General features: G+C 40.1%; 1 protein-coding gene and 1 long non-coding RNA gene across 4 annotated transcripts in view; one reads left to right on the top strand and one right to left on the bottom strand.

Annotated features, from left to right (window-relative positions):
- PCDH15 (protocadherin related 15) overlaps positions 1-24,689 on the top strand; it is an 883,259-nt gene that overhangs the window by 77,848 nt on the left and 780,722 nt on the right. For all 3 annotated transcript variants that reach the window (XM_084525148.1, XM_084525147.1, XM_084525146.1), the window contains one exon: positions 23,598-23,740. The gene's annotated coding sequence lies outside the window, so the exon portion shown is untranslated. The remainder of the gene's footprint in view (positions 1-23,597; positions 23,741-24,689) is intronic.
- On the bottom strand, positions 12,660-15,750 carry LOC311439380. The gene is made up of 2 exons (XR_014694695.1): positions 15,641-15,750; positions 12,660-12,914 (listed from the first exon to the last, which is right to left on the bottom strand). It is a non-coding gene; the product is annotated as an uncharacterized lncRNA (long non-coding RNA).

The following is a 24,689-nucleotide window of genomic DNA, read 5'->3' on the forward strand; positions in this document are numbered from 1 at the left end:
CATCTCTGAAATGAATCCCAGGTATTTCAAAACAGTTGGTTGAATACGAAGACAATCAAAATCCAAAGAATATCTCATCAGTTTTGCTCTTTCACTCTTGGGGAGCACATAGGAAAGGTGAAGATGGAGTATGTCTGGCGGCAACCAAAGGGCAGGCAATCCAGAAAAACAGGTGAAAAGAAAGAAGCTCATCAGGCCTGGGCACTTTGATCCATCCTTCCTACATAGAGCAAGAGCCCTTAAAAAGGACGTGGTGATGAGCAGGGAAGAACAAAAGCTGAATGAAGAAGTTTCAGGAGTGAAGAGAGAAAGAAATTAACTTCGCCAGAAAGGAGGAGCAGTGTGGAGGATCCTAAGGGAAGATGCTAGCAATACAAGGGACTGTTACAGGGGAACAAAAAGTATAATGATCAAGTAATAGACTCAATAGAGTATGAAAGCAATAGGGAATGAGAAGAAAAGAATACTTCTGTTCATATAGGAAACAGGGGACACAAGTAATAGAAGAGTACAGCAAAGAACGAAACAAAGGAACAAGCAGAGAGAAATCTCAAGTCACCCACAGCTTTTGTGTTGCTGAATTCAAATACAAGTGAAGTGATTGCTGTGTGTTCTTAAGCAGATGTGTGCTGCAGAGGAAATAAAGCCATTTTCTGCAATTCTATTACATTAATGTTGTTGTCTGCTTTTCCCTGACATTTTTATGGGAGAACATCAGCTGCTTCTTTAGACTGAAGAGCCAATTCTCAATGCTCTTTCCCCATTTTAGGCCCATATTTTGGTCCCCATATGCTCACCTTCTCTTCAGTAAAGTGAGTGAGCGAATAGTGCACAGCAGTATTTTCCATCTGAAGAGTTTATTACTGAAGAGAGAAAGTTTGGAGTATCAAAACTATTTGCAAATCCAGGATACATTTAGTGAATAGTTCCGATAAAAAAGAAGTGACAGGATGAGGCAGGTGGGTGGGGATTTTTTTTTTTTTTTAAGAGTTAATTTGCATTTTGAGATTGACTTTACATTAGAACAGGGACAAAACAAACATGAAAAGCTGAGGAATCTAAAGGCAAAATATTTGGTTTTAAGCTAATATTGTTAAGTTCATCTAAGCTGAATTAATTTTAAATTTTGGATTGGCTGTCATCTGAATTCAAATACAGAAATCCCATCCTCTCTCAGCACTTCTCCCAAGCTGTTTTTGAAGGTATTGCTTCTCCAGATAGAATCATCCATTTTTGAAGCTGGGCATCTTTTTGTTACCTTCCTTTGACTTTGTATTTGACTATGTTATAAATCCTGTTGTGTGCTTGTCCTCATCTTACTAAATCATCCGGGACAACTTTACTGATATTTGATATTCCACCAGTGCTTGTATCAAACTCAAGCTTTGTCACTAATTTTTTTGGTTTTACCCCCAAGTCACCAAAAATAACATAGAGACAACATCCAAACTACGTGAAGCCTTATTGTGAGTCCTGTTGATGATAATGACCTGGTGGTGGTCAGAACCATCTGTTTGATGTGGGTGATGATCTTTCAGTTTGTGATGAGTCCCAGGCCCTCTCATGGCATATAATTGCCCATTTAGGGTAGGATTCTGCACTGTGTTGCACTAGAGATCTTTAAAATGCTGTCTATACAGATTGGACTGTTCTTTATATTCTTCATTAATCACTTCAGAAAAAAAAAAAAAAACAACACATGTCTAAACATTAGTGAGGGCCTTTTCTGACACTTCTTGTCCCTGTGCAATTAAATAAACTTGACAGATAACTGCTTGCTGAATATTTCTAACCATTTACTGTCTCAGCACTTGCATAGTACTGTAAAATATTAACTGCAAAGCTTCTTCCCTGTCCTTTTCTCTCCTCTTCTTCATTTAGTTTGTTTACACCATCCTCTCATAACACGGATCCTTCATCTGTTGCTGCAATGAAGAAGGTGCAAATAACACACAGTTTATGAAAACTGTTTGCAAGATTTGTCCCTACTTCCTTGCAGGTTATTCTGAATTATAATGATAATGAATGACATTCCAGATTAGTGATGTTGGGGGAAGTCTGGGTACTACTGAAGCCAAGGGAAGTTGTTCCATTGACCTTTCAGCATTAGGATTTCACTCAAAGAATTAAACTGAATCTTAGAATGGGTGTAAAGACTTGAGAAATTACTTTTAGGATCATTTCTGTCAAAATCTTGTGTGCATAGAATCTCTCCTCAGTGCTAAAAGGTAGGGCAAACAATGTGTTTTGCACCACCAGTGTTTTTCACTGAACTGCCCTGCTTTGTGCTCTAGGATATGTGTTAATTTGTGCCCAATCATTTATTAAGAGAATATATATCCCATTGAAGTGTTTTCCTTCTGTATACATTCCAAATTAGCAAAATGCTTTAATTGTTCAGCTTTTAGTATGCCACAAAAAGGTGTTTGCCTTTCAGATGAGTTGAGCTATTGGACACAGGTGTTACTGATGTGCTACTTAAAAAAATATTTACAATTTTACAAAGAAGATTATGTAAAAGATACTGTTGGAGATTAGAAGAAATTCTTTCTGAAGTCATTTTGAGCCAGTAATTGATGGTGAGCTTGCTTCAGTAGCTTTCTTTTTGTTTTAGAGTTCAAAAGGATATTGTGTCACACATTGCAAGCAACTAAATAGTTTGTTTTAATATTTTGTGTAGCTAAGCAAATACATTGTGAACAGATAGTTTCCATTAACAAACTGATTAGAATATCAAACAGGCATCCTATTTCCAGTCGTTCCAACTGTTAAAAATATGCATAACCTAAATTCTTAAGATACTCTTTTTATTTTATTATACATGAAGCTTCTGTAAGGTAAGCCAGGAAGATTTGGTGTTGAGCTGGTTATCTACCCTTGAAAAAGGTTTAATTTATTTGTGCTAATGCTAAGAGAAAAATGAGAACATTTGGTAATTTGTGGGTTATTACAGTTGTGCACATCTCAGTTGTGGTACTCCAACTCATCCCAACTCATACTTCAGTCTGCAAAGATTAAAATGAACCTTTGGCATCTCGTTGTGGCCCTGCTGGCTAGGCACACAAAGCAGGCACTGAATGGTAAGACAGAAGCCACAGCTTACACAAAGACCATGGTGCCATAATACAGCAAACCAATGAACCGCAATGTAGTCACTTTGCTGTGTTGGCCCTACCTTTTGTGATTAACTTAAATGACAATGTCACTTTCTGGCTCTTTGCAAATTACTGCAAATGTAATGTAGCAGCTTTAAGAATGCACATCCTCAAGGTTGAAAACTAGTCACTGGGATTTTTCAGAAAAATGGTACATCAAGAAGAGTGTTCCCTTACATTATAAAGCAACATCCAGACCAGCCCAAGAAGTGAAAAAGAGCTCTATAGAACCCCCTGAAAAAAAGAAAATCTAAGGGAGATTTGTTTCCAGGATTGCTACGAATACTCTGCAAATCTAATTTACTGAAGTATACTCTACTTTTCTTGAGAGGAGGTACTAGTTTCCTTGACCATGACCTGAGACTTTACAGATGAGGTGTCCTAGCCCTGGCTTGTTGCACTAATTTGGGAAGAAGAAAGGATGAGGGAGAGGAAGTGTTCAATACATGAATACAAAGTATAGAGAAAACATAAGGACATTAGCAAATAAACAGATATAGAATTCAAGTTTCTAAATCTGCTCTTCAAATATTTACAATTTACTCTCTCAAAGTTGGAAAACACATTGGTATCTCAACTTATCTTTTTGAACAAACTGTCATACCTGGCACATTGTGAAATTTATGGCAAAGATTAGAGTGATCTGGAAGAGTCAATTATGCTTGTTGAATTAGTGAAAATTGCACTTATCTGAAAAATTAAGTGTGTCTTTATAATCTCTTGTTTATACCGTGGCAGTTTTCTTTATGTGGGATGACAACAACAATTCCATTTGCTACGGTGTAAAAACTTTTCTGAATCTGAATTCTAACAAAGACCTGGTGATTTTAACTTTTCAAGAATTTTCTGCTTTCTGGCCATTGGGGCAGAGAATAAATATGACTAATGCTAGCCAAGAAGCATGAAGTCTTCAGATCTTTCTGTCTGCATACAGAGGTGAACTGCACGAGGCTGCAGTGATCTCTGTTATTCCTTGTTTGAATTAAAAAAATATTATTTTGCAACAGGAAAAGATTAATGCACCTTTAGAGTACTAGCATTAATAAATTGATTTCAGTATGAGGAAAAAAGTTATTTAGACAGACTTTTTCATCTTCTTTTTAAATCAATCCCCTTTGAAGCTCCTGTATTTACGCTAACCAGATTTCTTCTTCAATCAGGATTGCTGCATCTGCTTTGGAACTTTGTTTCCCAAGGGTATGAAAAAGTGAAGAGAATCAATTGCAGCTGAAATTTTGGTTGTAAGTGAAAGCTGAGCGAATGATGATATAGCAGAGGTGGGAATGTATTAAAAATGTTTTGGTTGTGCTTGTGGAGGAAGTGGGAGAGAGGATTCCAAGAATGGAGAAAATCTCCAAATATATTTCGTGGTTTTGAATTGAGCTGTTCCTTCACCCTGCAGATCAGCCCCAAGGAGGTCCATGCCAGATCTTTTCACCTGGGGATGCATTGCAGATGAAATGGTCTCTAAATTGCAATTAGTTCAGTTTATTGCCAGTTAACATGGTTTTAATTACTGATTAGTATACTGAGAAACAAAGAAAAGAAGCAGTTGAACAAACACCTTAGGGGAAAACAAAATTATTGCCCCCTTCTCTGGGTTCAGCCTCATTTTGGATACCTCTTTTCCCCTTGCCATTCCAGCTCCCCTCATTTTCCCCACATTGGGCCCAGATGTAAAGAAGGGAGCTGTCTGCAGGCTGTGGTGTCTCCAAGGTGCCTGCAGTGTCCCTCCCCTGGCTGTCCCCACACCTCCTGCCACCTTGTCCCTGCCTCGGCTGCGGGGCCACAGCCACCTCCAGTTGGCTGTGGTGCAGAAGGCAGGTGCTGCATTAACAGTCAATTTTTTAAGGGTCTTTTTTTGTATTTAACAGGCTGGAGCCACAAAGTGTACCCGGAATGGCATGAAACGTTACGAGGCACCAAAATATGTTTCCTTTTATAACTTGGTGTTGCATTCATTACATATTTTATAAATCACTGAGCTCAGGAACAAGACAAATCTGACATTCAGTCCATTTTCACATAACATTTGGCTCTTTCTGCCATAGTGTCACATTTGTATCGATTTTAGTATTGACCGCCTGAAAAGCAGAACAATCTGAGTTGCATCATCATAATGCAGGCAGTGTGCTGATAGTAGAGCCAAATACGCTTTCAGAACAGAAAACACCCACAGGGAAAATGTATGCTGTGAAACAGAGTATCCCTTTGGACAGCTACCTGTGCATATGTGCATTAATTAATCACTCTGTGATGGTCACAGACTGAGCAAATAAGTGAGAAAAAGCAGATAATTAAAATGACTACCTCGGCAGGAAAAAGTCACAGGCCCAGCTGAAGAGAACTTAATCCATAAACAGGGTCTCAGCTGGGCATTTTGAAAGGACTGCAGAGACAAGCAGTGCTATGGAAAGGGAGAGGAGAGCAATTGAAATCCTCTCTGTCAGAAAGCAGAAAGAGGGATGGGGAATAGATGATCTTGAGGTGTGGGTTGTTGTTTTTTTGTTGTTGTTGTTGTTATTTTTTTCCCCTTTTCATTCTGAATTGCTGCAGTTAGAGCCTTTCATTAGGACGTACAGCTCTTGCTGTTGCAAATATCTGGGTAGGAAGAAAACTAAGTGTTTCTGATTTCTGAAAAATGTAATTTGAGAGTCTTGTTCGTCAAGCTATGGAGGGTAAGAATTTAAGACAGGATAAAATAAAAGATTAAACCAGATGGACAGTTGCATTGGACTACAGAAGGATAGCAAAAAAAAAAAAAAAAAAAAAAAAGAGTGCAGTGGAGGTTACAGGGAACTTTTGTAACAGAAAATTGACTGCAGTCAAGATGTAAATAGTCATGATCAATGCTAACAGAAAGAAGAAAGGTTCCTGGAACAGATTGTGAAGTGAATGGTGAGAATGGCAGTATTTTCTAAAAGTGACTTTATAAATGTGTAAATTAACAGCTGAGAACAGGAGATCTCTTGTTGATGGGAGTGGACTTTTTGGACAGTTTGTCAATTTGTGATGAAAATGCTCTAGCTAGACACAGCGCTCTGCTATACACTGAAGCCTGGGCTTTAACTATTAAAAATGCTAGATCGTCAGGCTGAATAATGAAATACAGCTCCTTTCAGAGCAACGTTAAGAGCATCTTGTGGATGTGATTCATTGGGATGAGCTGAACAGTTCAGCTGTCATGCTGAGTTTGACTATTAAGAGGCGCAACAGCAGGCACAAGGGAGCTCCCAGAAGGTGTGTGAATAATGATCTCAATCCCTAGTTAGCCTCTCTCGGGCCTGGATATGGAAACATCCCTAAAACAACAATGAAAAAACAGTAAGCCCCTCTATATCCTTAATTAGCTCTGGTCACTAACACTGAAACAGGGAGTATGTGGGGAGAGCCTGCAGTAGGATGTGGGCAGTGAGCGTGCATGTATTTGAGGAGATGGGTGGACAAGGGACTACTCACTGCCTTGTCTCAGAAGGTTATGAGGAAGAGGAAACCATGACATAGGGGTTATCACAGGTGGTAACAGACTAATAGTTTAAACCTCACTTTTATTAATGTAACATGCAAAGCATAGACATTCATTCATTATCTGCCTGCCAGATTGTGGCACCTACTTGGCTGGCTTGTTCAGCCTCAGCTGTACAGACTGTACCTGTCCTCCCCCCTGCACACAGGGATTTTTCCCTCCCTGAGCACTGCCACACGCTGCCCAAAGACCTGCTCTGGAGCGACAGCTTGAATGTTGGCTTTGGGAGGAACATCCTCGGTCCTTGACAGCTCTAAGTCATGTTGCTCTGATGCAATAGTAACCAATAGACTTGGTTTAACTTGGGCAGTCTGAAAAGATCTCAGCCTGAGATCTGAAAAACTTTTAAGGCTGCTTTGTATCTGGATAGAAAATATTACTTGGAGGAGAAATACTTGAGCAGCAAGCGCAGAAGAGCATACAGAAAGTAATGAAATGAAGTAGGCGCACATCTCTATTTCCTATACTTCCATAGTGTAGTGACACCGGGATCACAAGACCTTTTAACAGTGGGAAACTCTAAGAGGCACAGCAAATAACAGGTTGTGATTCCCTTGTGGCTACTGATGCACAAGTACATAGAGAACCCTGCCTTGCTTTGCAGGGCTCTGCCTCCTCCAGGCCCACCTTAAGCACACCCTGTTAAAAACAGTGCAAATCAAGATTATTTGAGGGTTCTTTGTCATACTTCATTTTTCTTTGGCAGTAACTTAAAAATCTTGGAAGTTACCATAAGTCCGGGCTGATTTACAAGTCAATTTTTCATAAGGATGTAAATTCCGGGGGTTTTATTGCAGCACACAAACCAGGTCTAGGAGATTACAAGCAGAGGAGTCTAACAAGACATGTTTTTCCTTATTGACTTTGTCAGGAGTTTTATGCATTAGCTTTATGCCATCTTCCATTCTTTTTCCATCTTTGTCATAGGAATAGATTGAATATTTCTTCAGTAAGTTTTTTTCTTGGAGTGTGTTTTTACTGTCTTGCTGGGCACTTCCAGTTCTAACTGGACATTACATCTCTTCCTCCACAGCTGGGAGAGATTGTAAATGGGGAAGCTGGTGCATTGCTGAGAGGGTGAGTCCTTCAAATTGTAGAATATTGAAAAGGTCAAAACAATTCTATACAGCCCCGTGATTCAGTGCCTGGTACAGGTATTAACATTCTCATGCTTTTCCCTAGAGCAAGACCTGAAACAGGGAAGGAAAAGAATCCCTCCTAATGGCAAATATTACAAGTGGAGGGAAATAAATAATCAAGCTGTTCCTGTAATTGTTTTCAGATTTTCATGTGCTTATTTTAACTGACAAAATATTACCTACCGCTGGTTTCTAAGTTTTATTCTGCAATTTACTATCTGAATTCTACTTTCAGAGCCTGTGATCAAAAACAGAAGTGTAAATTGAGCTGTTTTTTCAAATTTATAACTGAAGTTTTATATTCTTTACCCCCACAGTTGTTTCTCTTCTCTTCCACCTTATTCCACCTTAACCCCCCCCCAAAAAAAAAAAAAAAAAAAAAAAAAAGTTCTTTTGAGTGGGGTTTCTTTTGTTTCATTCAACCGTCAAAGATTTAATAGTTTTAGAGACAAGAAGCTTGAAACTAAAAAAACGGAAAATTTTTGCTTATTTTAGATTTCTTGCAAGAATTGTTTATCAGAACTCAAATATTCACAGATGCTTTTGATCCACCTACATCTGCTCTTTTGGTGCTTCTGAGACTTGTTCTGAGTGTTTGGCTAGAAGCTGGGCTATAAGGCATTGATAGTAGCACAGCTTGGACGTGTATGCAACTGTGCTGATGCTGTGCATGTGCATCAGCTCTGTATTATGCCCAGGTAGCCACGGAGCACGAAGCAGTGCTTGTTACATAGGTTGTATTTGGAGAAATTACAGAGAGGTATCCAAAAAATCAGAGGTGTTGGCAATCTCATGCAGCAACCTAATGCACGCTGAGTTTCCAAGTAGTTGCTGTTGTGGGAAGTTGATGCTGCCTCTGCATGAGAGAGAATGCAGAGAAGAATAATGAGTATCTGCATATACTTGTTATTCTTACTTTTCTTCTCTCTGGATTAATGGAGTGACTGAATTTGTGGGGTCTGTGGTGAGGCAGTGGCTGCAGAGTAGGAACAACTGCCAAGGTTTTCAGTCAAACTTTTGTAGCAACTCAAATGTCAGTTTTCCCTCAAGTGTTTTGCAGAGCTGTTGTTAGGTGCATTATGGCTAATTTGCAGCTATCTCTTGTGCTTATTTTAAAGCTCTTAAGAGACTGGGCTTTATATTAGTGTTTGCAATTGACAGCTTGTGAAGTTGGAGAGCAGAATGAGTTGCTGTTTAGGATAAATAGGAAGCATTATTTATAAATAGGAAGGAAGAAAATTGACAGCTAGAGCAGTATGAATAAACCCAAGGAAGGTACTTTTAATATAGTAGCCGTAAACTAACCCAGTCCAACAGAATAAAATAAAGCAGGAAAAACCTTGTCAGGAGGTGCTACATTTCCAGTGGAAGTAGCAGGCTTTGAAATTCAAAGGCAGGAGATCCTGTACCTCCTCTTAGGACCTGAACTATTAAAATGCAGCCAGGTTAGGGCTTAAATCCCCATGTTTAGGCTTACTGCACAGTGCAGACATGCCAGCCAGAGGCTTTCCAGCCCCACTGCCACCTGGTTCTGCGTAGCAGAACAGTTCAGAGAGCAGGAAATCCTGGTGCTCGCTCCCAGCACCGTGAGAAGGGATGCCTGTCAGCCATAACCTCATGTCGCGTTAAGGGGTGTAGCTGATTAACCGTTACGGGCCCGGTCAGATTCAGGTTACTGAACCAGTCGGACATTCACCAAAAACACATTAACCGTCTGGGGGTCCAGTCAGACATTCACCAAAAACGCATTAACGGCCTGGGGGTCCGTTCAGACATTCACCAAAAACGCATTAACCATCTGGGGGTCCGTTCGGACATTCACCAAAAATGCATTAACCGCCTGGGGGTCTGGTTAGATTCAGAACACTGAACTATCACGGATAACCACCCTCACCCTCGTTGCACTCAATGAGAGTTCAAGTATGGTTTATTACAGCAACAGATAATCAGGTTCTTTTGGATTGCCGGCGATAGTGACTGTCTGCAAAAGCAAGCTAGTATGCATAAAATACACAGGTGTTATAGGTGTTATAGATGTTATAGATGTTACAGGTGTTTATAGGTGTTACAGATGTTACAGGTGTTACAGATGTTATAGATGTTACAGGTGTTACAGGTGCGCAGCCTAGAAATAAACGCGTTAAAAAGGATCAGAGACTCTATAGAGATTTATAAGCAAGTATTTAGATCTCACCCAAAGGCGTCCCAATGGGGGGGGAAGAGAGGCTCAGCCCGTCGACTGATCCCAGGAGTCAGGAGGTCCTAAGGATGTTGTCCTCGGGATGGTATCTCCCCTGACGGTGGTATCTTCCCTAACATCCCCTTTCTCTTGGGCCAATTTATATTATTTTCTATCTTTTAGGTGGAGCTTGAGTGGCTCTAGTCAAGCATATCTTAGTTATGATTGGTGTAAAGTTTTCCCGTCTCCGTTTAAAGTAATAGGCTCCGAGGAATTCAGAGCGCATGCTCAGTGAGGGGTGGTCGCACCTTGGAGGCGGGTAGCTTTTGGGATGGAGGTGTGTTTTGGTATTATAATGATATTATAATGAGCAAAAAGTACACTAGGGTACAGCATTTGTCAAAACATGACAGGTCTTCGGCTTAGGGTGGCAAAAAGTGCAGCTTTGTGCACAAGAACAATCGAGGTCCCATCTGATTACAGAGCCTAGCCATGGTGTCTCCACTCCACTCTAGGCTCCGTGCTGTTCCTTAGAGCTAGCACACCAAGTTTCCCCAGCGCGATAGCATCTAAGGCTGGGAGCCTAGGGAACGCTCTGATAAAGCAGTTATGCCCTACCCTGAAAGCCTCTTCAATGCTGTACCTTTTCCTTAAAAATGTGAATGTTAGTTTTATTTTCCTAGTTACTTCAGGCATTTACACCACATAATCCACCCCGTGACTATAGTCACTCAAGCTTCACGACAGTTGGAATATGTCGGGGATATCACATACATTCTCGGATTGAGGTTTATCGAGTGTATGTACATTGTGTAGAGATGCTAAGCGTTTCATCATAAACCAGAGTTTAACATACAAACTAATTGTCAGTATAAAACATAATACAGTGAGTATTAGCAGAACAATAACAGTGTGAAGCATCTTGTTGAAGATTCCCTTGGCAGCTGGCGACCATCCAAACAAAGTGTCCCACCAACGGTGTCTCTCATCTCTCTGCACTCTTTCCATCACTCGATGTATTTCTTGTGCATCATGATGGACAGTAATCAGAGTCTTTCGTCCATTTTCTCGGACCTGTGTCATCAGCTGCTTCAGGTCCTCATGTACCAGCAATTTCTTCACCAAGGTAAGGTTCATTCCAATAGGAGTAGGCAGCAGTTCATGAAGCAGAATATAATTAGATGCAATAAGTCGATAAGAAGTGACAGGAGCTGAGTATTTAAAATCACATCCTAGAATTTTGGTAAAATTGCAAACACAAACATTAGAGTGATTACTGATATCTACCACTGCATTATCTATGACTATAGAATCACAATGAGTTCTCATGCAAACACAACCTTTCCCAATATATACAAGTACAGTTTCAAGGGTTTCATTAGGATGTATCTCAAAGTGGCAAATATTTTGCTCAGTGTCAAGACAAATGTCTTGGGATTCCAGCGTGTTACTTTCACAGATGAAACCTTTTTGTTCACGCACAATACATGCATTTACATCAATTGTTTGCCACTTTCCTCCCTTTTGATGGGCCCATACTTTATGCTCTTTAGGATAAAGTATGGTTCCATTATGATTGAGTACTAATGCAATGATTGGATATACATTGTATACGGTGGCATTACTTACAGTAAGTATAAAGGCAACAATTTTATAATTTTCTGCATAATGGGTAAAGTTGACTAATTGCCACTATGCTTGAAATTCTTTTTCAAATTCTGAAGCATTATCCCAAATCAATTTTTGAATTTCAGTAGGCAAAGTTCCTCCTTCTCCCTCTCTAATAATAGCTGCTGCTACAGATTGTATCCATAACTGTGCTTGGATACAGCTCAAGGCAAGGGAGGTATTGCCTTGGCTTTTTCCAAGGGCATGTACAATTAATTGATGATCATTTTCCTCAATTTGTTCCCAATGGGGTAAAATATCTGATAGAAGCCATTGATTTGCTCCTAAAGCCAATAAAGTTGATTTTATTGGTTGTTCCAGTTTCCTTAGGTCATCTGTAGTAGCAGTTATTCTACTTATTAAAACCTCAGCATCAATGCTATTTAATATACCTAATCCTGTCCCTAATAACCCAGTTGCATCCCGTGGCATGCGCTGAGATTGTTTTAGAGAACGTCCATGTAACCATGCTAACCAGCCGGTGTAGGCAGTTCTCAGAAAGGTAGTACATTTTGGGTTAATTTCAGAGATATTAATGTGTAGCGCTAGCTCTACCCTTTTTAGGGACCAACTAGGGTTAAAGAGAATTTGTTGTTGCCCCACATTCTTAATTATGTAAGGACCTGTATTGAAGATGGAGGGAGTTAGACCAATGGGGGGCTGAGTCGGTTCATTTTCAAGTATCTGTGGAGGCAGAGGCTTCTTATCCTTTGTAGTCGATGATGTTTCTGTATTAACCATGAATTCAAATAACATTTCTGTGCCTCTGTAACCCCAAAGACAGTACACAATTATAGGTTTAGTGAAAGTAAAATTGTACCAGCAATCAAAATTTGGTTCAGTTATTGTGGAAACTGTCTTAATTTCAGTCAGCCGATTATAAGTGGATCGGTTAGTTATTCGACAACCAATTTGTATTATCTGGCCAGATGTGGCTTGAAGTTCAGCCATTCTTAGAGAATCATTCCAACTCCATTCATCTTTTGAAAATATTTTGTTTCCATGTAGAACTAAAGTAGAGAGATTTAGGTCCTTTTTGTTTTGAGATGTTCCAGTGACTGTGCTATACTGTGACAATACATGGTTAGATGCCATGGTGAAACACCTCAGCTCCATGCACAGCCACAGTAGCTAAGTTTCCTTTAAGGTCTGTAATTGCATCAAGGTCAGGGTAAAGCATGGCATTATTAATCCAAACTGTTGATTCGTCATCTTCCAGCTGTCCATATACAGTTTGCTCAGGGTTCCTGTGAACACAAAAGAAAATAAAATATGCTCGGTTGTATTCAACCGGCAGGGTTAGAAAGAGGGTGAAATAGCAATCTTTGATTTCCCATGCATAGAAATATTTGGGAGTAGTTAGCACTATTACTACTGTTAGATACACAGAAGGCTTTCACTATCTCTGCCATGTTTGGAACTGCGGCAGTCAAAGGTATAGTGTTAGCATTCAACTGTCTGTAATCCACTGTAAAATGCCATTGCCTGGTTGGTTCCTTTACTGGCCACACTGGTGAATTATAAGGTGAATGGGTCCTTTTAATAATGCCTCTTTTTTTCCAATTCTGTTACCACCCCGTCAATCCCCGTAAATAATGCTGCTGACAGCAGATATTGCCGATCATTAATGATTTTAGCAGGGGATAAGGGTATGGATGTTTGTAACAGGCTCAGTCTCATGGTGCCTGAATCCCTTTGATGTGTCGCGAAACTCCACACAGTTCCATCAGGGAGTTTCCACATGCAACCATGCAGTATGTCAAATCCTAAAATATTAGTATATGCAGCACCAACTAATACTTCTATCCTGGTTAATTTTTGTTCCTCTGGCAACCAGAGTGAAATTTTTGCAGTGGGGCATTGTTTTTCCACACCATTAATTCCCGTGAATTTAACCCTGCGTTGACCAGGTGTTATGCTCAGGGTTTGTGCTGTCTCATGTGTAATTACTGACATTTGGGTCCTGGTATCAATAAGAAAATTTACCAATATTTTTGGGGGTTCAACAGGAATGGCAATTATAGGGTCAGAGTGTTCATTAGAGAGCCATTGAATTGCTAATACCCGCTGAGCAGGGTGGCTCACTGCCCTCCCCGGGGACAAGAGTTTTTTTGCCGACACCACAACTCACCTCGTTCCCTATTAGGTTTCAACCTCTCTTTGAATTTGGGATATCTGGGATTTTTAGTGTGGATTTGGCGGACTCGCCGAGAGTGGTTTTGGGATTTAACACTGGATGAATTAATCCAGCCTATTTGGCATCCGTATTTATCTATGTCTTGTACCAATTCACTCCAGGTGGGAATAGGGGAGTTAGGATTTCGCCTACAACCACTATCATCATCCCTACAAGCAGCTAGTATGTGATCTTGGGTGTTTTCTACAAACATCTTAAGACAATCAGGGAGTCCACGGATGAGAGGGGTTAATTGAACCGGGTCAATAGGAGCTAACATTGGGGAATTCCTTAATTTATCTCTTTCATATATTGCCTGAATGCAGGCTGCTTTCTGTACTGCTACAGCCAAGTCAGCTCCTGGTGTGATGGTTAAAAATACTCCAGGTCTCCAAAAGCCTCCTACTTCTTCCTTACACAACATCATTCGATCTCCTCCTTTAAGAGAAACTCGACACACATACTCAACTTCTGATTCCCCTGACCACCTTGAGAACTTCTCCTGTATTTTAACCAACTCTGCTGGTGACAACGGAATCGTTTGCACAGTAGTACGGATTTCATCATTATCATCAACAGTAGTCTCAGTCTTAACCAAAGGTCTCAAGGAAATCGATTGAGGTTCAGAATCAGAAATCTCTTCAACACCATCATCACTGTCAGACCAGAAATCACTGTCCCAGCTTTCAGGTTCTACACTATGCAGCACTCCACGAATCTGCTTGACCGGAGCGCAAGGCTGTACTTTATTTAACAGATGACTAACCCTCTCCAGCAATTGTTTAAGATGATTATTCTCACTCACAAGTTTATCATTTTCAGTCACAAGTTTGTCATTCTCAATGGAAAGTTTATTATTTTCATCCACTCTGATTCCTAATGTTTTTCCCGTCTCCCTTTCAAAGGCCAATGATGACTTCAACACCTCATTCTCTGATTTCAAAGCTGTATGTTCCGCATCAGAGATCAGTTTGGGAGCAGGAGTTTCCTTAGCTTTTTGCCGAGCACAAGACAAACAGGCTCCTAACACAGCACAAATCGCACCTTTACCCTTTCTTTGACCAATCTTTCGTGAAGCCTGACAATGCTCAATGCACTCTACCACTTTCTCCTCATCTTTCCAAAACTTTTGGGAAAACTCCTTCCCTGCCTGGGAAGGGGCACATTTGTATTTTTGCAGACGTTTATCCATAGCAATCCTGCCGACTACGCCAATTTTACTGTCGCGTTAAGGGGTGTAGCTGATTAACCGTTACGGGCCCGGTCAGATTCAGGTTACTGAACCAGTCGGACATTCACCAAAAACACATTAACCGTCTGGGGGTCCAGTCAGACATTCACCAAAAACGCATTAACGGCCTGGGGGTCCGTTCAGACATTCACCAAAAACGCATTAACCATCTGGGGGTCCGTTCGGACATTCACCAAAAATGCATTAACCGCCTGGGGGTCTGGTTAGATTCAGAACACTGAACTATCACGGATAACCACCCTCACCCTCGTTGCACTCAATGAGAGTTCAAGTATGGTTTATTACAGCAACAGATAATCAGGTTCTTTTGGATTGCCGGCGATAGTGACTGTCTGCAAAAGCAAGCTAGTATGCATAAAATACACAGGTGTTATAGGTGTTATAGATGTTATAGATGTTACAGGTGTTTATAGGTGTTACAGATGTTACAGGTGTTACAGATGTTATAGATGTTACAGGTGTTACAGGTGCGCAGCCTAGAAATAAACGCGTTAAAAAGGATCAGAGACTCTATAGAGATTTATAAGCAAGTATTTAGATCTCACCCAAAGGCGTCCCAATGGGGGGGGAAGAGAGGCTCAGCCCGTCGACTGATCCCAGGAGTCAGGAGGTCCTAAGGATGTTGTCCTCGGGATGGTATCTCCCCTGACGGTGGTATCTTCCCTAACATCCCCTTTCTCTTGGGCCAATTTATATTATTTTCTATCTTTTAGGTGGAGCTTGAGTGGCTCTAGTCAAGCATATCTTAGTTATGATTGGTGTAAAGTTTTCCCGTCTCCGTTTAAAGTAATAGGCTCCGAGGAATTCAGAGCGCATGCTCAGTGAGGGGTGGTCGCACCTTGGAGGCGGGTAGCTTTTGGGATGGAGGTGTGTTTTGGTATTATAATGATATTATAATGAGCAAAAAGTACACTAGGGTACAGCATTTGTCAAAACATGACAGGTCTTCGGCTTAGGGTGGCAAAAAGTGCAGCTTTGTGCACAAGAACAATCGAGGTCCCATCTGATTACAGAGCCTAGCCATGGTGTCTCCACTCCACTCTAGGCTCCGTGCTGTTCCTTAGAGCTAGCACACCAAGTTTCCCCAGCGCGATAGCATCTAAGGCTGGGAGCCTAGGGAACGCTCTGATAAAGCAGTTATGCCCTACCCTGAAAGCCTCTTCAATGCTGTACCTTTTCCTTAAAAATGTGAATGTTAGTTTTATTTTCCTAGTTACTTCAGGCATTTACACCACACCTCACTGCGTGGGATGCTGAGAGAGCTCTTGAACCTGCCTTTGTCATCTCACACCAGGCTAAGCACTCAGTTATGCTCCCCAGCACACAGCTTGGACCTGCGATGTGCCAGATCCTGCTCCAGCCTTGTGCCCACCCCATCTTGTGCACTAAGCCTCAGGTCACCCCGCTTGCTCTGCTTACAGCTCAGGCTCCTGCCAGCCCTGGGGAGAGGAGGATTTCTTTCACCTTCTGCACATGTGAGTAGAGCCCATTTTCACACGACCAGGCAGTGCTCAAAAGAGAAATAACTTTAATTGGGAAAATGGACAACTGGAATGGATTTTTCTTTCTGCCCCCATAACAAAATACTTCTTGTCAGATCTCAGAGTGATCACTGCATTAGGCATGTCTGTAAAGAGAGCTAAAATAAATGTATTGATCTGAGGCTCATACCAAAGCTTCTTATCCATGCAGCATCTAGTCAATTAACAGAGCATATAGTATTTTAAGCACACCAAAATTTAAATTGTATCAGACATTCAGTACACATCTTTTTAACTGGCTGCCTTGATTTATGGTCTAGGTAGAGCATCTTGAGTTCCATTTCATAGTTTAATAATGAGAGCTGTCCTAAAATATTACCATTAAATTAACTTTTAGGTACTTACTAAAACTCGTTGGATTTAGGCATTGCTTTATAACAGTGTGTGGCGTTGATTAAATGCTATAACAGTGAAAATTCTTCAGCAGCTATAATTGCAGGTTTTTCTTCTTGTATTGGATAGTTCTATGTCGATATTAACTTATTTCATTATTAAAGTTATGTAAAAAATTCTAGTGAAGGCTCTTCATTAGTTTTGAGACAATATTAAGATTTTATAAGCAATTTCATTGGTTTTGATTGATCTGCCAGCATAAAGAGGAGCACAACTAAGGGGCTGGTGAATAGGCCTGAGAGTATGGAGGAAGTTATGTAAAAACTAAGGTGATGTTACGTGAAACTGAGATGATATGTGAAACTGTTTTAATCTGAGGCATCATTCACCTGTTCTTCTTTGAAAAAATCCCAAGAAGAGGTACATGTGAATAATTTTAGAAGGTATGCTTTAATTAGAAATAAGACATCTGTTTGAGTCTCCTGTTAATGAGTGGCACACGACATTTATCCTGCTCATGGAACATTTTGTTCTCATAGAAATAAATTACCTTAGAAATGGAAATTGGAGGTACTAGATTGTTAGTCGTATTCCAATGAGAATTACCAATATCACTGTGATTCTCTTCACCCCCTCACCTGTTTTAAGTCTGCACTCTGACTTCCTTCCCATGCAAAAATACCATCTTTTTGTCTGCATTTTACATGCCTTTGGCATGGATGAGGAATTCTGCTGCTTCCCACCCTGTGATTGTTGCTGTGAGCAGTGCTGTACTCAGTGTGTTTGTCCTAATCAAGTGATCCCTGCACAAGTTCTGCAAGCCATCACTTCTATGGTTTGCTTGTGTATGCAGCTACTTGGTGAGTGGGACCTTCTGCACACACCATTGGTGTCCCATGTCATTACTTCTCTATTTTGTAGTCCCCCTTGAAAAAAACATCTTCTTGATGGCTATAATTTCCTGTTACCCAGCCTTGATACTGGGCCAGTAGCAAGCTGGGGTCACTTAGAGCATAGTCAGTACTAAAAATATTCATGCTTATTGCTTCTTTGCTACGTACCCCATCCTCATCTCCCCTAATTTGTATACATACTTGTCATAATTACAGATTTTGATTCCAAAGGTTCCAAGTCTATTTATTTGTTTTTACAGCACCTTCTGTTGCATTCTTTGCTGGTTATTAATGGGAGGCCTGAATTAGACTTCATAAATGCTAGGATGCAGAGTCTTGAATTGCAAAACAGGTAGAATAATTTCTGCTGGAAGAAATAGCTTGTAAAGAAAAGGAAGATGCTGGGGCTCTCTTGTGGCTCTAACATACTGCAGACTTGAATGTTCCCCCCAGCCAACTAGTCCATGCCAGGATATTTGAGGGAGTGTAACATTTCAAATTATTTAAGGGTCAGTTACTCTTACATCAATTTCCTTGATGCCCTCACATGTGTTGTAGATTCTAGCAGCATAATTACCCTTCTGCAAGTAAGTCACCCTGATCCAGGGAATACCTCAACACCTCTCTTTTCTTCGATGCCAAACATGAAGAATCTCTTTATTGAAAGGAAAAAAAAATAATAAAATAAAATAAATGATTTTTTTGAAAAAAGAGCATATTTACGGACAGGAAAAAGACAATGCTGAAGTGTCATCTTGTCATTTAATAGGAAAGCAAAATGAAAACATGGTCTGAGACAAGAAGGAAGGCAGTAGCCAAGCTGAAATTGTTACAGGGAAGAAAACCTGGAACACTGTAGACTGAGCAGAAAAAATGCTACAAAAATAGACAGAAAAAAGCAGGCTGGAGAGGAAAGGAACATATGTCCCAGTTTTCCATTCAAGTTTGCTTCCTCAGCTTTTAATTACTACCTTTCATATTCTCAAATACTAACTCATTGCATGTGCCATCAAAATTACCAACTCTTGCCATGTATTGATTGTGTTATAGATAACACACATCTAGATACAAACTATGCTGTGGGGGGAAAAAAAATCCAAAAAATGTATAAGAGCCATTATTTGCATCTTTAAAAGATTTCTCTGAATACAGAATATGTGCCTGCTGATGTGGAGTTAACCTCTAGCAAAAGCATGCAAATATATGAATTTGGTGATCTTTTTGGTTTCTCTGCCATGATCTCAGATACTTGGTTTCAATTCTCTCTTTTATTTTTTTTCTTTTTTTTTTTTCTTTTTTTTTTTTTTTAAAGTCATTGTTAATGATCAGCTAGGAAATTAGGAATGCAAGGTAAATGTGACTGTTTTCTTGCTTGAAATATATAATTGCACATGAATAGAAGGCTGTATTTGCAGGGAGTATTTGTGTCTGGGTGTAAGGACCACTGCAACTTTTATGTAGCAATTGTGAGCATCCCTGAAAGGGGTGGGGGAGAATGTGTGGCATCCTGAGAGCAGTGCAGGCAGCACTGGGTGAGCATGGTGGCCACATCAACAGAGGTGAAAAATGTGACGGCGTGGTATGAAATGCAAGGTGATGGATTATGCCTATCCGAAACAGGCTGCTGTTTATTTTGTATTTAAACTGAAGTGACTGGGGTGTTCTTATGTAAGCAAAATACCATCTAGAATCTCTTCTCTGGATGAAGTTCCTTGTGGTTCCTGCTGTGGGGAGGGAGTTTGGAATCCTTTAGTGAAGCCCATGCATGTTAAATTCATTGATGTCATCGGTTCTGAGTTTGTGAATATGAGAGTAAGACTTTAATCCTCAGACTTTGCTCCTGAAAGGTTAAGATGTCTAAATGTCTTCCCCAGTTATCGTCAACTGGTTAATCAGACAGCTGCCTTTGAACGCACACCGATTGCTCATCTATTTTTGTGCCTTTTGTGCGATGGCTGAAGCTCTGCTTCCGCTCCTTTCTGAACTAGCCCAAAGTGAAAGCTTTTGCTGTCTTGCTCATGAGTCACAGTATTTTGGTGAGATCAAAACTAGATCAACAGAAACACAGCAATATTGAGTGTACGCATCATGTCAGGGGAACAACTGAGAAATCATATTGAAACTGTGATGCAGAAGGATATTCTCAATTTGGGAGGTAAACAGGCGGTTTGGGCTGCCTTGTTTATACAGGAAAACACAAAACTCTGTGATAGCCACTCATCTTGTGATAAACAAGTTTAACAGGAGGGCCTTAGCAAGGACAAGGTGTTCGCTCTGCGTTTCCCTGCTGACTTGGTACGTTGAGGAGAAGTTATTACTTTGGTCAGACCTTATTCCCAGTACGGTGACTGGGGGTTAGGACTCAGTGTGTCTGATGTGGCAGCGCCCTTATCTTAGCCATATCTCTGCACTGTGACTGATTTTGCATTAAAAAATGGTATATTTTTTTAAAATTGACTCTATCTTTTATTAGCTCACCAACATAGTTCTCTTTAAATTTTAAGTATGACCTTAATCTTCAGGAAGACAATTTCCAAGGCTTTGTATGTGTTTCTAACTGCATCCAGCTTGCTGAAGCAACTTTAGGAAGTTACAGACTGATCCTTGAACACTCTCTGCTCAGATTTACTGTTCTCAAAATGCCCTGCATTCAGCTTTTAAGACAAATAAACCATCAGTCTGAGGTGCTGCATATCATAACTTTCATATTTGGTGTATTTTCTTCAGAGTCTATTGAAATATGGAGCACTGGCTTTGCCATTGGGGGTGCAGCTGATAACATGACCAACTGCTCCCGCGGCTGCAGAAGAGTAACACTGAAGCCTTGACATTTACAAGTTCAGAATGATTTAAACTTTTAACAAAAGTTTTAGCAGTGTAAAAAATGTTTGGCAATGGTATACAAGCTAACCTGTGCCCTTTAATGTTATTACCTTCCAGGAGCTGCCAGTCCTAAATGATTAAACGATAAATCATAACACACTGAGACAACGGTGATCATTGGAGCCATCCAAAAAGGACAGGCTCCTTGACTCTTCTTGTGATTCCTGGAAATAGTTTGCTCATTGAGAATGGTTTACCATCAAGGGCAGTTGGATGAGAGGTTTTCTGCTGTTCCTAGTAAGATATTTCACCTTTTTTGTGGGAGGGATTTTTTTTGCTCATTTTAGGTTGTATTTTGGAAGTTCACATTCCCACTTTACTAGAAGAGCTGTAACCCTGAATTACCTCATCCAAAGTAGATAATACAGTTGTGGACAGTTAGGATGTTAGGATGCTTGTAGGTTTTCATAGGAAGGTATTTATTTGTAGTAAGTGTAAAAATTTTAGTTAACCTTAGCTGGGTTTGTTGGAGAAAGTGTACAGTATTTGACTTTGTTTCTCCACTTGTTTAATCCTGTGCATCCTTAAAGGAAGTGCCTGTTTGACATCTTCTGTCTCTGAAAGTGTTATGCTGCAGTCTGTATGTTGTGATGTACTATAATTAGAGGAGAAACACGTGCATTTTGTGCTTGCATGTACTCAGGCACATGCTAAAGTGCAATCAAATACCTTCAACATTTTCCTGGTGTGTGCCTATGAGCCCCCAAAGTCAAATACTAGGGAGGTACGCTTACAAACTAAAAGTAATTATAAGGAACACAATACTAATGTCTTGTCAATGGAAAATGGCATGTATGGCTGGCTGGGGCTTGATATTTTTAATACAGCTGTAATTGTCTTCTAGGATTTGCTTTGGAATAACACGACGGACTATGGAGCATTGCATGCTCCTCAGCCACTGACATGCTGTGAATGCTGCCCCTCTCTGGGGCTCCCTCCCTGCTCTCAGAGCTGTGTGGCTCATCTTGTTGATCCATTCCTGCCAAGTACCATGACATTCCCTATTCCTAGGTACCCCTTCCATCCTCCTCCTTCCTCTCCTCCTGCACAGGAGTGTCCTCTGCTACTTCACAGCCAGCCAGGGCTTCCCAGCTGACTTCTGCTGGAAATGCAAGTAGAAAGAAAAGTGGGAAAAAAAGAAAAAGGAAAAAAAAGTAAAAAAGGCAGGCAGCTATCTCCACACCACCACCTCTGCGTGTTCCTGCTGTTTATAGAGAAGTGTGTGGGTGGGTGGCAGGCAAAAGGGACGTGCGTTCAAATAAAGAAAAAAAACACCTCCCTTTCTATGCCAGCATGGCTAGGTTCATGCATTGAAGCAATCTTCATTGAAGCTCTGAATGTTTAACATCACAAAAAGGTACCCAAGTTCCACCTGCGTGAGATGATGTAATCCCACCTGCCAAAATACATCTGTTCTTTATAATTTCTCAAAAGAGGGTTTTGACAGCCAAAAACCTGTTTGAACTAAGTTTTTCAATACTGATTTACATTATGCTAATATAAATCAGCTTTGTCTAATTCCATTGCTTGGGAAACAAATTGCAAACCTGACCTCAAATAAGCTAGTGTATATTTAGCAAATGTCCTTAAAAATCATGATTTTGTATTGGAAATGGCTTATTACTGATGCTGGAAAAGACTTTATCGAACTCTTTGTGTTTTATACTGTATTACAATCAATATTTGTTTTTTCATAGTAATGGTACATTTGTATACTCCTGAAAAACTGCTATCATAAGACAATGCCAATAGTGCTCCCATTTCTTAGGCAAACTGAACACGTTTGCTTTAGGAGTGAAAAAGTATGAATACTTGATCTTAGTAAAGTGATACATGGAACTGATCAACGTTTTTTCTTTTCCTCTAAAAATGTTTCACATGAAGGAATAGATTCTATAAAACTAAAGGTATGGGGGAAATATGACTAAAATAATATTCTGTAAATGCATTTCAAAAAATTATATAGTCTAAGAGTTTAATGAGAAATAAAGGAAGTCTGTTTGTTTGTCCAGTGTCTGAACACTAATTTTTTTATGTTTTGTCAGCTAATGCAGGTGGTAAGAGATCTTTCTTATAATGTGGAATAGTAGAGGTTCAATTCCACAGGTTAGGCTGGGAGTCTATATTTCCTTAGTAAAAAGGATTTTGTATCTGTGACAGACTGAAAGAGGCTGTGGTGATGCTGATTCACAGAGTCTCTTGACCTGCAGTAGCAGTGTTTTGTTTTGTTTTGTTTTTCCTACTTTTACTCTACAGTGAGGTTTTTAAAACTAATGAAAATCTTTACATTAAAGGTGAGATTTTAATATCTACCACTATGGTGTATTCTTTTGAAGTGTAAGGTGAAATGCAACCCATTTGGTACTAATAGTATTTATTGCACTGGCTGTGCAATAACTGTGGCTCTGGGGGGTATCCTGCACTGCAGCCCTGGATGGCAACTACAAAAGCAGTGCTGAGCTGCTCTGGGGAAAAGTTCTCTCTGTTTTGCTCAAAAATGACTGCTCTGTGTACAGGAAAGCCGTGAAGAAGGTGGCAATGATAATGTTCAGACACTAGTGACAACTTACAAGATCTTTGACAAACAGATAAATTTCAAAATAATATTATTTTAAGAGCAAAGTCAGCACTTTCATACAGTCTAATTCTTTACTAGGTAAAATCCCGCTTACTGCATTTGTTGGTATGCCCACAAATCTGGCTGAATTGCTTTGCATCTCCTATAGGTGCAATGGAAGAACCCGACCTCTGACCCTTCCCCCCGCCCCACCCCCCAAAAAAGAAAAAAAAAAAAAAAGCATCTAAACTTTTGTTAACCCAACTATTTGACTTTTTCTTTCTCTTTTGCACAGTAATGGAACTTCAGTAGACCTGCAGTGGCTGGCTGGTTTGATGACACTTACCCTGAAGTGGTACCATAAGGGGCACTCAGCTGAAAGCAGGGAGGTAATCAGAACATCCCTAGATGGAGAGGATTCAACTGCTTTATGCCATGGTGAGTGGTTAATTTCTACACTGTTGGGTAGTTTAACAAGACTGGGACCTGTTCTTGAAAACTGCCATGGATTGTGCATCTTATTTTAGGCAGATTTCCTGCCTAAGAGTCTTGGTCCTCAGGATTTATCTGTAGGAATGCCTAGGCTGTGCATTGCAAATGAATTTTAGTGAAAACTTTGCAACAACTGAACTGGGATTCTGGCAGTGCTGGGTATGAGCAACAGTTCTGTAAGTATGTAAGGAACTTTGCTGGCCAGAACACGTTATGTTAAGCAAGAATTTTACAAAATGAACTGACATGGTGCCCTTTCGTAGGTCTGGACAAAGCAAAATACAGACCTTTTTCTCTGCTGTTCTCCTTTTCTTTGATGCTGTGATGAAATCTGTGCTTTAAAGCACGATTTGTTTTCCTATATGCCCAATGGGCATGCTTTCTTGCTTATGTTTTTCTTCTATGCATGTGATCTTTGAGTTAAACGAGTGTATCGATGTTCACAGCTGCATGGCTGATCAGATCAAAAACTTGATAGGCCAGTTCTTTACCTGATGAAGATCAATCAGCTGGTCTTCTCTATCTTTTTTTTTTTTTTTTCATTTGACCAAAGTTAAAACCGAGTTGTATGTTTAAAAACGTTTATTTTTTGTAGACAGAGAATGTAACGTAGATGCAGATGTTTTACATACAGTGGATATGTGATAGACAATTTTCAGCGTGTTACTTTCAATATACCCCTTTTCTGTTATAAACCACCTAGTACACATTTCAGTAAGATCACTATTGCACTAAGGAGAGTGAAGATCATTTTTCAGGCAAATACCAGTAAAATATCTAGCAAATAGCAGCAGAGCTTTCATTAGATTAATGCCATATTTGAATTTCATATGTTGTTTTTTTTCCACATTTGGTATCAGATTGCAAAATAGGGTCTACATATTAAAACAATATC

This window comes from Aythya ferina, assembly GCF_964211825.1.
Source record: "Aythya ferina genome assembly, chromosome: 7".
Lineage (NCBI taxonomy): Eukaryota > Metazoa > Chordata > Aves > Anseriformes > Anatidae > Aythya > Aythya ferina.